The following is an 11,627-nucleotide window of genomic DNA, read 5'->3' on the forward strand; positions in this document are numbered from 1 at the left end:
CATAACCCTGAATCTCAGGAAAACACTTGTTTGTTTGTGTTCCCATGTATACGTTTATTTATGTGCACCAATGAAGAGGACTCATACACATCTGTTTTATTCCTTGACAGGCCCCTCCACTAGGTTCATCTCTTCTCCACCCATATTGGCTGTTAGGTGAAATTCCATAATTATGGTCTCCTTCCTTTATCATAGCCACATAGAATCTCAATCCCCACTGGAACACAAGTTCTTCTGGGAGTGATATTTCTATGAGCCTCACGGTCAGTGGAATTGCTGAGTCCCCTCATAGGGAAGGCTTTGCTCCCCCACTGAAGGGAATCACTTGCATGCTTCCAGCTCCCATTGGTTCTGTTCTGCTTCTCACAGTTCGGAGTAAACCTATTGATAGTGTCCAGGAGAGTGATCATAAAGTGTAACGCAAGTCAGATCACACTGGAGCTCCCTTTTCTTTGCTGATGGTTATTTTCTTGAGCCTGGACTCTGGAATCCATCTTCTCTTCAATTCCGTTGCCACTTCCTCATCATCTCTGACCTGGACTTGCCCAGGAGCCCGTTTCTCTCATCAATCGTTCTTTGTCTGGGTCCTCCCTGCAGTCACGGCCATTCATGCATAAACCTCTTGTCAAACACGCGTTTCATGTCAGGCACTGTTCTTGTCACTGTGGATACATCAGTGAAGAAAACAGACAAAAATCCCTGCCTTCCTGAAGCTCATGTTTTAGTGAGGGGAGAGAAATAATAAACCAAATAAGGAAGTAAAATATATGGTATATTAGAAGGCAATAAGTGCTATGGAGAAAAATAAAAGTAGGGTGTAGGAGTGCTTTAATTAGGAGTGGTTTAATTTAATTAGGAGTGATTTAATTAGTGATTTAATTAGTGATTTAATTTAATGTAAGTGCTTGACATTAAGCTTTGATTGCCAAGGCTTCCATTTCAAAGACATCCAACTCGAATAAACATATTACCGGCTACACAACTAGATAAAGAGCCAGACCTTCCCACCCATGAAGGTCCCCATCTAGAAAGCTCTGGGGGACCTAAGTAAGTGACTGCTTGAGTGACCCTGCCCCTTCCTTCCAACGCCCTCATTCCTGCTCTTATGTTTTAAATTCTTCATTAGTGACCCACAAAACCCTAGCCACCCCACCCTCAACTCCAATAACACAGAACCCCAGGTCTGAATTCTCTGTCTCTCCACCCATGACTTCTATACGTGGCCCGGGGCATGCAGTGTCCTCTCCAGGACATGTGAGTAATAAATCTTGTTCTTCCAAATTCCCTGATGGTTGTTGCTGAGGTACATCTTGCAATCATAATAAGAACCACAAGGGCCGTTCCAACCACGAGATTAGCTCTGGTGGGGACAAGTCTGGGGGGGATCCACCCAAGTACTATGGGCCCAGGGGAGTACCCCAGGCATTCCTAGCCGACAGCATCACTATCCACAGGCTGAGAAACAACACAGAACAGGTGGACACAAATGGCCTCACTGAAGAGGTAATGTTTCAGCCCAGATTTGAAGGAGTGAGAGAGAGCACCAGGCATCTGGGAGACGAGCTTTCCTGGTGGAGGGACTCTCCAGGGTCTGGCTGGACAATTCTCTTAGTTTTATATAAATGTGTATTGTCCTCAATTATTCTAGGGTGCAATATTCCAGGAAACAGCACACTGTTCAGTTCTGTTGACCAACGTGTTGAACAACCATCATGAGACCCCAGAGGGTGTTCACTTCTTAACCTCCCAGCGACCGATCCACTTTTTCCCCTTCCATTCGCCCCGCCCCCATCCCCATGCAATCTGGCTTCCTCCCCAACTATTTTAGCAATACTCCTAATTTCTTACACTTTATTTATTTATTTATGATGTAAGAATGGTCGTCCATTCTATTTTTTAAAAATTTTATTGGAGTATAGTTGATTTACAACGTTGTGTTAGTTTCAGGTGTACAGCTAAGTGATTCAGTTATACATATACATATATTCATTCTTTTTCAGATTCTTTTCTCATAACATTATCACAGAATATTGAGTAGAGTTCCCTGTGCTACATAGGTCCTTGTTGGTTATCTATCTTATATATAGTAGTATGTGCTTGTTAATCCCAAGCTCCTGATTTATCCCCCCAGCCACCATGTTTCCCCTTTGGTAACCATAAGTTTGTTTTTAATATCTGTAAGTCTGTTTCCAGTTAAAGATTTTTATACAGTAAAAGGTAGAAGTCTCCTTTTCTTTCTTCCAGATGGTTATTAGCATTGTCTGACCAAAATATAAATGATCTTTTAACTACTGAATTGTAACATCGTTTATGCTATATATTAAGTTCCCTAGATGTATAGATCCATTTTTAAAAAATATTTATTTATTTATTTGGTTGTGCTGGGTCTTAGTTGCGGCATGTGGGATCCAGTTCCCTGACCAGGGATCGAACCTGACCCCCTGCAATGGGAGTGTGGAGTCTTAGCCACTGGACCACCAGGGAAGTCCCTATGGATCCATTTTTAAGCTATTACGTTCCATTGCACAGTTGCCATTTCTGTGCCAACACTAACCTGGATCAAGGTGAATTTTTTTAGTAAGTTTTAATATCTGACACAGCAAGTGACCATTCAATGTTTTTCCCAAACTTCTTGGTTATTTTCAGACATATATTCTTCCATATGAATTTAAAAATAATTTTATCCGGTTCCTGATAAAACCACAATGGAATTCAGGTTTAAAGGGCATTACATTTATATATCAGTTTTGGAAAGATGGACATTTTTATAATTAGTCTTCTAAAGGCACATATGTACCGTACTTGTCAGATTTGTTTTTAGGGATTTTATGAATTTGTCACTTTTGCAAATGGGCTATCTTTTTCCTGTCTAATTCTCAATGGCTATCTCATACATCTTATAAAAGCTGTTGTAATTTTTATATATCTAGCATGTATCCAGCCACTTACAAAGTAGCTTATATTATTATTTTAATATTTCTAGTAGTACTCTGTATGTCTCATATCTCCTGGTGAAAGAATAATATTGTCTGCAAGCAAACATTTTTTAAATCTCATCTTTGGAATTATTTATGATTATTTCCTCTTCTCATTTTAGTGTGACACTTAGGACTTACAAATCAATGTTGACTAATAATGAACCTATCAGGCATTTTTGTTTTCCCTGATTTTAATGGAAGTACATTTAACACTCATTATTTCAGAGTGATGTTTGCTGTTGACTTTGGAAAATGATTATATTGGTTCAAGTAGTTTTCCTCCCTTCTTACTTACAGTTTTACTAAGAAAGTTCACCAGAACTTATCTAATAGATTAACTTTAATCTATTCATGTAATTATGAGGTTTTCTGTATTCATTTGCTTTTTTTTAATTAAAAAATTTTTATTTTATTTTATTTATTTATTTTTGGCTGCATAGGGTCTTCGTTGCTGCACACGGGTTTTCTCTAGTTGCAGCGAGCGGGGCCTACTCTTCATTGAGGTGTGCAGGCTTCTCATTGCAGTGGCTTCTCTTGTTGTGGAGCATGGGCTCTAGGTGCATGGGCTTCAGTAGTTGTGGCATGCAGGTTCAGTAGTTGCGGCTCGTGGGCTCTAGAGTGCAGGCTCAGTAGTTGTGGTGCACGGGCTTAGTTGCTCCAAGGTATGTGGGATCTTCCCGGACCAGGGCTCAAAGCAGGCAGATTCTTAACAACTGCGACAGCAGGGAAGCCCTATTCATTTGTTAATTAAAAATTTTGATGTTATTTCTGGAACTCCTGTATATATATCTTTAACCTTTTGAACCAAGACTCCTCTCTGGCTTTCATTTTATTGGTATGAAGAAAAAATTTACTATATATATACACATATATTTACATACTACAGCAGTTCTAGGGACTGCTGAGGGGACACTAAGACTCTTTCAGGAGGTCAGAGAAGATAAAATTATTTTAAAAATAATACAACAATGTTATTTGCTCACATCAATCTCTCACAAGTGTACAGTGGAATTTTCCAGAGGCTACATGACATGTGATATTGCAACAGAGTAAAGACTGAAGCATATTTATGAATTCAGCTGCCTTCTTTTGAGCCAGACATTAAAGAGACTTGGGAAAATGTAAACAATGCTACTCTTCTCATTGAGAAAGAGTCATTTGGGTAAAGACCAAAGAAGAAAGAAAAACTGAAGAGAGAGTAGAACAGGATTTAAGAAGAGCTGCACACTGCATATTCTTATGTGTTAAAAATGCACTTAAAAATAGTTATTTAAAATACTCTTCAGTTGTTGGACTGTGTGTTTTTGGAAAATACACTGCTCAGAGTCAGGACCAAGTGGGCAATTTCTTTGATTTGGTTGCATTAGTTCTTTCTGAGTCTCTGATCACCTTCCATGACCTCCAAAATACATATGTATCCCATCTTTCTAGTTATTTTTTAAGTTATCTCAGTGATTTTAAAAATAATGTTTTTGGGCTTCCCTGGTGGCGCAGTGGTTGAGAATCTGCCTGCCAATGCAGGGGACACGGGTTCGAGCCCCGGTCTGGGAAGATCCCACATGCCACGGAGCAACTGGGCCCGTGAGCCACAATTACTGAGCCTGCGCGTCTGGAGCCTGTGCTCCGCAACAAGAGAGGCCGCGACAGTGAGAGGCCCGCGCACCGCGATGAAGAGTGGTCCCCACTCGCCGCAACTGGAGAAAGCCCTCGCACAGAAACGAAGACTCAACACAGTCATAAATAAATAAATAAAAGAACGTGAATTTCTTTAAAAAAAAATAATTTTTTTTATGATTACATCTCAGTCCAATGTGATTGGCCAGGACAGGGGAGATGTTGCATGACAAGCTGGAATTCTGAGGGTGGGGCAGTGGGAGTGTTCCCACAGGGAGTGAGCAATGAAGGGGTGTGCTGTCTGCGGAGCATTTTTAAATGATCATAAAATGGAACAAAAGTCAGCTGCCTTATATTAGCACCATGAGCTAGTTTTTCTAAAGAATATCCCTGATTACATACTCCTCCCTGATGGACATTCTAGATAACTATTACACTCGCCTGGAGCAGATTGCTCCCAGTGGCCTGTTCATGACACATCCTGAGCACGTGCGGTCATTCAGGGACCCCGACTTCTTCCGCTGAGTGGCTCCAGCATCTCTAAGGGCCTTAGGGCTCTCCTGGATCTCTGCATCCAGTGGCAGACATTCTGGAAAAGTCAAAACTATGGAGACATTAGAAAGATCAGTGGTTGCCAGGGGCTGGGGAGAGGATGGATGAATAGGAAGGGCACAGAGGATATTTAGGGCAGTGAAACTCCTGTTCTATCATGGTGGGTACATATCATTATACATTGCACAAAATGCATAAAATGTACAACACCAAGAGTGAACCCTTAATGTACACTATGGACTTTGGGTGATGTTGATGAGTCCCTGTAGGTTCCTCAGTTGTAACAACTGGACCACTCTGGTTGGATGTTGATGGTGGAGGAGGTTGTGCATGTTTGTGAGGAGGAGGTATATGGGAATTCTTTGTACTTTCAGCTCAACTTTGCTGTGAACCCGAAACCATGGTAAAAAGTAAAGTCTATCAAAGAAGGGGAGGGACTTCCCTGGTGGTCTAGTGGTTAAGAATCTGCCTTCCAATGCAGGGGATGCGGGTTTGATTCTTGGTTGGGGAGCTAAGATCCCACATGCCATGGGGCAACTAAGCCCACGTGCCGCAACTACTGAGCCTGTGCTCTAGAGCCCGTGAGCCACAACTAGAGAAGCCCGCGTTCTGCACAAAGGAGCCCGTGAGCTGCAGTGAAAGATCCCACATGCCACAATGAAGATCCAGCATGCCGCAGCTAAGACCTGACGCAGCCAAATTAAAAACAAAAACAAAAACAACAACAACAAAGGGAAAAAAAAGAGGAAAACGTGCTGCTACAAATATTCTCTTCAAACAAGGGGAAAAAATCCATATTAAAAAAATGCCAATGAATTAGTCACTATTTATAGTTGATCAATGACCAGGAAAATCTAAGAATCCACTGAAAAAGAACTGATAAGAATTCACAAAGTTAGCTGAATATATTGACAACATACAAAAATTGATTCCTTTTCTATAAACCAGCTGTTACCATTACAGAACATCATGGAAAATACAATAATTAGCAACAGAAACAATAGCAGCTGTGTAAATATTGAAATATACCTACCAGAAATATGCAAACTTTTAAGGACAAAAATCCTGAAACTTTACTCACAGCTATAAATGGGATCTGAATCAACAGAGGCACACACTTTATTCCTAAAGGAAATACTGAAAAATTTAAAGATGTCAACTGTTTTCCAATGATTCTAAAAATTCAATGTTGCCGACATCAGAATCCCAATGTGATAGATTTATGTTCTGTTATGAATTCTAAAGTACTATTTGGATTGTTTGGATCTCTCAAAATTAGCATGTACTCACTTATTGAGTTGAGAGGAGGGACCCAACTTTGGTCCCAGGCTACCTGGGTTCAAGCCCAGCTCTGACGCTTTCTACTTGCAGGGACACCAGCAAGGTGCTTACCTTCCCAGCCTCCATTTCCCCATCTGTAAAATAAGGTGACATAATACTGCTTACCTCATACAATTTGTCTTAAGATACATGCATTAATACTGGAAAATATGTCCAGCACAGTGTCTGACAGTAAATGTCAGCTACTACACTTATGTAACAAAAGGGAAAAAATTGTAAGTACTAAGTTAAACAAAGTAAATCACCTCCTTCCCAAAGTCAAATATCAAACAGAGTCTACCTGACTCTGCCAAGGAGGAATGTTTATTTATCTTAAATGTAAACAAAGAGTGCTTCAGGATTTGGCTCTGGTTGCACTGGGGATTTTTCTCAGTTAAGATGAGATCGCTTAATTTATTGTTTTATGGTCATGTCTAAGTGACTGTTATTGTGGTTTTAATATCCTCAGTACTAATTCTTGGAACTAAGGGTATAGGAAGGTGGTGGGTGGAGATAGATATTATTTATCCCAAGACACACAGGATCTCTGGATTCCTGTCCTTAGCGGTATACTCTGGTCACATATGTCCCTTCTGGTTGAGGTTGAAATCTCAGGGCTCCTCTAAGGATTTGGTCTTCTAATTGGTCAACACATACCAGGAGGATGAAAACTCTTAAGGGGTCACTTCCAGATCGAACATCTACACATCCTTTTACCACATACACAAGTGTGGTCACACTGACTCTCCTTTCCTGCCTCCTGTTTCACAAAGACAGAAGACATACTGTCATCCGTCAGAATCTTTGTACAGACCATTGACTCTGATGTACAAATCTCCAGACTTCAGAAAAAATAACAATTTATTTTGTGGTACAGAAAATTTTTTCTGTAGAAGGCGGTTGCTAATTCCTTGCTCTTAGTAAAATCAAAGGAGGACCTAATTTAGCCTGGATGATAAATCATTAAGAATAAATTTGAGGGACTTCCCTGGTGGTCCAGTGGTTAGGACTTTGCACTTCCACTGCCAGGAGTCGGGGTTCGATCTGTGGTCAGGGAACTGAGATCCCTCAAGCCGCACGCCAAAAAAAGAAAAAAAATTGAAAAAAATTGAAAAAAAAATTGAAACTTTGAGTGATTTATTATAGAGTGACATCACTACCACAATTTTATTCTTTTCACATCTGCACATTCATGTGACAAGTGTTTTCAGAATTTACATCTATAAGGATGAAAAACATGAATAAAATTGCCTCTTTTTAGCAATAAATGATGTTATCCATGGATATAAAAAATCAAAGAAGGTCCTCTTTCTGCTCGTTAAGAGATGCACTTAACAATAACATTTTATATCATATATTTAAGAAGTATCAAAAATTTATATGCTGGGTCTTTATCCAAAGTTGTAAGCATCTGTACTGGTACACAAAACATCAATGTATTTTATGTTGTAAACTCCTCAAAGCCATTTATTACATCTTTAATTGCCATTGTGCACGGTTGTCCCTACAAGATTTATGCCCTGAGGTTCATCAAGGAGATGTGTGGGTTGATGTACCACTGCCTACTCCTACCACAGGCCACCTGCCAGCCGCCCTCCTACACTTAATGCAGCTCAGACTTCTTGCTACAAGCTGTGAGCTGCAGAGGGAGGCCCAGGATACCAAAAAGGCCACTGGGCACCGGAGATGGTTTCCTTCACCTTGTTCACCAACTCTTGCCTTGAAGTGTGATCCTATCACGCATCTGTTTTCTGTGTCCTAACATAGGAGGAAGGTAGGAAAATATCAGAAATGCCTGGTTTGCTCCTGAATTCTCCAAAACCGTTTCTCATTGTGTGCACTGTGCTAATTGTGAGCTTCATAATACTGGGACTCCAGTCCAGGTACCAGTGGGATACAACCCAGAGTTTTGGGACACTTTGTCTGCTTGTAAATTGACTTCATACACCATATCCCATCAATGGGGTACCCTCATGACCCAGATATATCGGGTACTCTCTCTGGACAGTCTAAGGCCTCCTCTTTCAAGAAGGCATAACTTGTGTTCATCATAATACATTATGCCTCGGGAATAAAATTTTTAACTTTGCATTTGGAAATAATTTCAAGCTTACAGAAACGTTGCAATGATGTATATGCTAGAAGAACACCTGTATACCTTTGCTCAGAGCGTCTTATTGTTGATGTGTTACTCCATTTACTTCAGTATACAGTCACTTTAGGAGAATTCTACTCAACAGTGACTTGGGCCAAAGGTCTCAATTTATGGGGCAAAATTTCCAATAGGTATGCAAAGTCTTAAACATCTCATTACATCATATATCCCTTCCCAACTCCAGAGCCCTGGCACAGTCATATACAAATCCAGTGGCAAAACAAGGGCTAAGAAAATTATATAAATCCCTCTCTATGTCACAATGAACATGCAGGCTGCATTCGAATGACTGTGGAGCTCTGTCCATATGAAACTGTCATGAGTCCATGAGATCTCCAGGTGGTACTCCAGTGGTTTTCTTCCACCACTAGAGGACACCTAAATATCAAGGACTCCCCTTCCATCTTAAGCTTCTTTTCGGCAGGAGTCAAGACTACCAATGTCTACAAATAACAAATGCTGGAGAGAGTCTGGAGAAAAGGGAACCCTCCTACACCGTTGGTGGGAATGTAAATTGGTGTAGCCACTATGGAAAACAGTATGGAGGTTCCTCAAAAACTAAAAATAAAGTTGCCATATGATCCAGCAATCCCACTCCTGGGCATATATCCAGACAAAACTATAATTCAGGCCACCACCGCCGTGCCTGGCCTCTCTGCAAAAGCTCCTCCATGGCCGGTCCTGTATTCACCTTATAAAGATGGCGGTGCGGGATTGCTGTGACCTTTAGACTAATGACTGTCCGAAACATCGTGTCCATCTGTAATATGGGCACCAATGCCTCTGCTCTGGAAAAAGACAGTGGTCCAGAGCAGTTTCCAATCAACGAACACTACTTCGGATTGGTCAACTTTGGAAACACATGATACTGTAACTCCATGCTTCAGGCCTTGTACTTCTGCCGGCTGTTCTGGGAGAATGCGCTGGCATACAAGGTCCAGGAAAAAAATAAGGAAAACCTGTTGACATGCCTGGCAGACCTTTTCTACAGCACCACCACGCAGAAGAAGAAGGTCAGCGTGATCCCACCAAAGAAGTTCATTTCGAGGCTGAGAAAAGGAAACAATCTCTTTCATAACTACATGCAGCAGGATGCTCACAAATTTTAAAATTATTTGCTAAACACTGGACATCCAGCAGGAAGAGAAGAAACAAGAGAAACAAAATGGAAAATTAAAGACTTCCCTGGTGGTCCAGTGGTCAAGACTCCATGCTTCCAATACACGGGGTGTGGGTTCAATCCCTGGTCAGGAAACTAAGATCCCACGTGTTGCCCAGCGTGGCCAAAAAAATAAAAAGTAAAGTAAAAAAAAATGGAAAATTAAAAAATGGCAACATGAACAAACATGTGGAGAATAATAAACCAGAACTGGGTCCCTGAGGTTTTTCAGGGAACGCTCACCAATGAAACTTGATGCCTGAACTGTGAAACTGTTATTTACAAAGATGAAGATTTTCTTGACCTTTCTGTGCACGTGGAGCAGAGTACATCTTTTACCCACTGTCTAAGAGACTTCAGCAACACAGAAACACTGTGTAGTGAACAGAAGTATGATTGTGAAATGTGCTGCAATAAACAGGAAGCCCAGAAAAGGATGAGAAGTCAAAAAGCTGCCTATGATTTTGGCCCTGCACCTCAAGCGATTCAAGCACAAGAAGCAGCTCTTTAGGTACACCAAGCTATCTTACCGAGTGGTCTTCTTGCTGGAAGTCTGGCTCTTCAACACCTCCCACGAGGCGGTGAACCTGGACCACACGTACAACCTGGTCGCAGTGGTGGTTCACTACGGCGGTGGTTCACTATGGCAGTGGTCCTAATCTTGGGCATTATATTACTATTGTGAAAAGTCATGGCTTCTGGCTTTTGTTTGATGATGACATTGTAGAGGAAGTAGATGCCCAAGCTATTGAAGAATGCTATGGCCTGCCATCGGGTATATCAAAAAATTCAGAAGCTGGATATATTTTATTCTATCCGTCAAGAGAATAAGTTAAAGGACTGTGAGACTAATTCAAGTGGGGAAATGCTCAAAGCACTCTTACCTGGTTTCTTTGCAGACGTCCCTCCTCCCCAGCGGCCCACCAGTGGTGTTATTCCGAGTCTCAGGGGTCTGGCTGTGTGACTCTGTCCACCTTTGTTTTTCTACATGAAGCACTACTCGGGGTTTCATGTTAGTCTGAGGTAGAGTTAACTGCAGTCAGATTGTAGCAAGGTTTAGATGAATAACATTTGCTAATTTTAGGATCAGGTACATGCCACTGTCTGTGTCTAGCTGAATTAGAATGACATTTCTTACAAACGTCCACAAGTCTATTTGGGGTCTTTGCAAATCTTCCTCAATGGCTTCCGGGGTCTCCTTTCAATGCATTCCTTTAACTTGTCGCTGGAAACATTGCTCCCCGTTTTTAGCTTCTCTGCCTCTTTTCCGACAGAAGGACAGAAGAATGGGGTAGATGCTCACATTTTAGAGCTGCAACTATAGCTTTAAGTTTGTACGAGTGAAAATGCTTAAAAGTGAGTAACCTTGCCGGTGTTAGAATTCCAGGGGCTGAGGAGGTGTGGAGCTCAGGGCAGGCAAAGCCGAGAGGAGGAAGCTTTTGTGTACAGTGGAAAGCTGCTTTTCTTATCTTTCTACTAAAACCAAGTTTCAGGAAAATAGCTCTGGGCTGTTTGTTTTTAGTGATGCTTTTCTTCTGTCCTGTGAGTTGTATCTGTCTTTCATCTGGCACTGCTAAGCTTTCCAAGGTATCTTTCTGATCCTGCTGGTGTTTCGCAGTCAGTGGTGGCAGGGCTTAGACACCACGGGGACTGCCTTCCACCCAGTTCTCCTTAGGCAGGCGGCACCAACACCCGCCTTCCCCAGGAAGAACGAAGGCGCTGCACCTTTCCTCCCATCTGTCACATGGTACTACTGTTCACGTTTTAGCATTTCAGTCTGTGTACTGAGGCCCTGGCAAGTCCCAGGGCTAACATGAAACCTTCCCTAGAGGAGATACTGGAGTTAAGC

The 11,627-nt window shown here is 41.6% G+C and overlaps 1 pseudogene; it reads left to right on the forward strand.

Annotated features, from left to right (window-relative positions):
• The first annotated feature begins 9,353 nt into the window (after nt 1–9,353).
• Nucleotides 9,354–10,609, forward strand: LOC103006362 (ubiquitin carboxyl-terminal hydrolase 46-like; annotated as a pseudogene).
• Nucleotides 10,610–11,627: the final 1,018 nt, after the last annotated feature.

Source organism: Balaenoptera acutorostrata, chromosome 9 (genome assembly GCF_949987535.1).
Source record: "Balaenoptera acutorostrata chromosome 9, mBalAcu1.1, whole genome shotgun sequence".
In the NCBI taxonomy this organism is placed as follows: domain Eukaryota; kingdom Metazoa; phylum Chordata; class Mammalia; order Artiodactyla; family Balaenopteridae; genus Balaenoptera; species Balaenoptera acutorostrata.